The 3,495-nt window shown below is 41.5% G+C and overlaps 1 long non-coding RNA gene across 2 annotated transcripts in view; it reads left to right on the top strand.

The window, feature by feature from the left end:
- Window positions 1-3,495, top strand: part of LOC106867425 (uncharacterized) — a 142,640-nt gene that overhangs the window by 123,221 nt on the left and 15,924 nt on the right. For both annotated transcript variants that reach the window (XR_008265776.1, XR_001409145.2), the window contains exon 2: window positions 464-566. This is a non-coding gene — a long non-coding RNA (uncharacterized LOC106867425). The remainder of the gene's footprint in view (window positions 1-463; window positions 567-3,495) is intronic.

Raw genomic sequence — 3,495 nt, 5'->3', positions numbered from 1 at the left:
TATTTTTTATGCTTTTACTTGTGTCAGTCATTAGACTGTGGCCATGCTGGGGCACCGCCTAGAGGAATTTTAGTCGAACTAATTCGACCCCAGCACGTCGTGTTTTCTTTTTAAACCTGGTGCTTATTCGGTCTTTTTAGCCGAACCGGCAACACACCAGCGTTGGTTGTCAAGTGCTGGTGGGAGACAAAGGCAGACACAAAGACACACACATAAACATACATACATGCATACATACATACACACACACATACACCCACGCACACACATACACACACACATACACAGATACAGACATACACACACACACACACATATACAGAGGGTGGGTGGGAAGTAACTAGGCAATAGAAATTGTCCTGTAGAATTTTTTGTATCACTGAAGTCATAACGAAAATATTTTTAAACAGACAACACTAATGGGGATTTCTTATTGACTTATTTCTTATTTCTTATTTTCCAGATGGCCGGCCACTTGACTGTTCAGGAGGGAGCTAAGACTGCAGCATGCTATGAAGTGTGGAATTTCATTGTTTTGGTTCTGAGATGGTGGCGTGCATGGAAAGGTAAGCATGTAACACTACGTCCGGAGACAATAAAAAGTTGTCATGCAAAGTTGATGATCACGGGCTCTGTGAAAGATGCAAGCTGATGTGGCCGTCCATCCACATTCCTAGCAGCGGAAAACGTGGCAACAGTGCAGGAAATGCTTAATCGCAGCTCGCAAAAATCAACAGGTCAAGCAGCTCGTGAAAGTGGACTAACAAGACACACAATACGTTGTTGGCACTCCGTCGCTTACGACGTCAAGGGTTCCAGTTGATCCGATCAACGGAACAGCCTGCTCGTGAAATTAACGTGCGAGTGGCTGAGCACTCCACAGACACGTGTACCCTTAACATAGTTCTCGGGGATATTCAGCGTGACACAGTTCTCGGGGATATTACAGGCACAGCAGAAACAGGAAGTAAGAGTAAGAGAAAGTTGTGGTGAAAGAGTACAGCAGGGTTCGCCACCATCCCCTGCCGGAGCCTCGTGGAGCTTTAGGTGTTTTCGCTCAATAAACACTCACCACGCCCGGTCTGAGAATCGAAACCGCGATCCTACGACCGCGAGTCCGCTGCCCTAACCACTGGGCCATTGCGCCTCCACACACAATACGTACGGTGTTGCATAAAGAATTGATTTTTCGTCCGTGGGAACCCCATTACATGCAGGAGCTAAAACCTGAAGACTGAGACCGCAGAAGTCCAGAACCCCAGAACTCCAAGGAGTCCAGATTTCTCACTCCATAGGTTTTTTTTACCTGTGGGTTTACACAACAGTGGAGGTGTACAAGAGAAAACCTCGCACGCTGGAGGACTTAGAGACACGGATTCAGGAGGTTCTGAATGATATCCAAGACGATGTCCTTCAAAAGATTGCCTGTTTCATCTCTGACCGTTCGTGGAAACTCGTTGAAGCCACTAGTGCTTACGTTCAAATATGATGATTTACTTTCAATTTCCCATGTAGTAAAGAACATGTATCATTTGTTTCAATAAATTTGTAAAAGGAATATGGATTATATTACCAATTTTTAATGCCTACTTACTTTTCACACACACACGCACACACACACACATACACACACACACACACACATGCATACACATATTTATATATTTGAGGTGTATTCCGTTAAAAACGTATTAGAGTAAAAAACAGAGCTCGTTGATCCTTTCAATTCCCAGATCTATGTTGTATCGAAACATATGTAGTGGTCATTAAACAGCTGTCGAATCCTACTTCCTCTTCCTTTTGATTCTATTTATTCTTTCCGTCCTTGTTTTTGTATACATTCGCTGCTTTCTTCCAATGAATCTAATGCTCTTAGCTTAGTCTTTCCTTCGGGCTGGCCTGGTTGGAGCAATATCGAGAATAACCAGTCGAAATTGCAAAGATAAATTGGATCTCGACTGAGGAAAGAAAACTCCGAATGACCTGTCCTTGTTTTCTTTGTATCGTCTATCTGGATGTTTTGTTGTCCCTTTCTTGTATCATCTAACTGTCTGGATGTTTTGCGTTCTTGTCCCATTTTGTATTATATATATATATATATATATATATGGGTGTGTGTGTGTGTGTGTGTGTGTATGTGTGTGTGTGTAAATATACGACGGGCTTACTTCAGTTTCAATCTACCAAATCTACTCACAAGTCTTTGGTATGATCGAGGCTATAGTAGAAGGCATTTTCCTAAGGTGCCACGCAGTGGGACTGAAACCAGAACCATGCTAATGGAAAGCAAACTTCTGCGCCTATCTATCTATCTATCTATCTATTTATCTATCTATCTATCTATCTATTTGTGTGTGTGTGTATGTGTGTGTGTATGTATGTTTGTGTGTGTGTGTATGTGTGTGTGTGTGTGTGTGTGTGTGTGTGTGTGTGTGTGTGTGTGTGTGTGTGTGTATGTGTGTGTGTGTGTGTGTGTGTGTGTGTGTGTATGTGTGTGTGTGTGTGTGTGTGTGTGTTTTAATATTGAAAACCTGCAAGCCTGCGCTCCGATCTGAATTCAATTCAATTCATTCAGCATACACAACCAGTTTATTCTGTCACATGAGACATGTTTGAAGCCCATGCGCCTCACCCCATGTAGATTTCTCGCATATACGTGCATATCCAGATATGTGTGGAAACACAGGACTTTACGGATTTGTAATCCAGGCTTTTATCTTTGTTTGTGTTAAGATTACAATAGCACAAAAATGATTTAATCATTATGTATTATATTGAACTATTCATTTACTTATATAGTTTGGCATTCATGTATTTCAAATTTTTCACATGATTTCCTAATTTTGCTATTTCTGCAATGTCTGCGACGGCAACTTTTGTCGTTTTTATTGTAAAACCTGTCAGTAGTAATACAAACCGTAACCGCCTGTCGATCTATTCTGAAATAATTCCCAAGCAATTGTTAAATAGATTGTTAAACTATTCTGAAGTAATTTCTCTCTACTCCATTCACCGATTGTTAATCCATGCTTAAACAATTCTCAAACTATTGTCAGACAATTTTTCTTTGTACCCAGTATTAATTCCTTCTGCTATTTCGATACATTTCTTCTTCAGCCATGTTTCTTGCATATTCTTCGCATATGTTTTCTGTAATCAATCACGCAAGGACTGCCAGATACATGCATCGGTTTTTGCTATGATTTAGAGCTGGCAAAATCGTTAGTGGAAGGCGGCGAGCACACAGAACCGTAACCAGAACGGACAAAATGCTGAGCTGTATTTCTTCCCGTTTCACGATCTGAATTCAAGTGCTCCGTGGTCAACTTTGGATTACTCTTTCACTCTTTTACTTGTTTCAGTCATTTGACTGCGGCCATGCTGGAGCACCGCCTTTAGTCGAGAAAATCGACCCCAGGACTTATTCTTTGTAAGCCTAGTACTCATTCTATCGGTCTCTTTTTGCCGAACCGCTAAGTTACGGGGACGTAAGCA

The sequence above is a fragment of the Octopus bimaculoides genome, chromosome 17 (assembly GCF_001194135.2).
Source record: "Octopus bimaculoides isolate UCB-OBI-ISO-001 chromosome 17, ASM119413v2, whole genome shotgun sequence".
Taxonomy (NCBI): Eukaryota; Metazoa; Mollusca; class Cephalopoda; order Octopoda; family Octopodidae; genus Octopus; species Octopus bimaculoides.
This window is presented reverse-complemented; position numbering and strand designations above follow the sequence as displayed.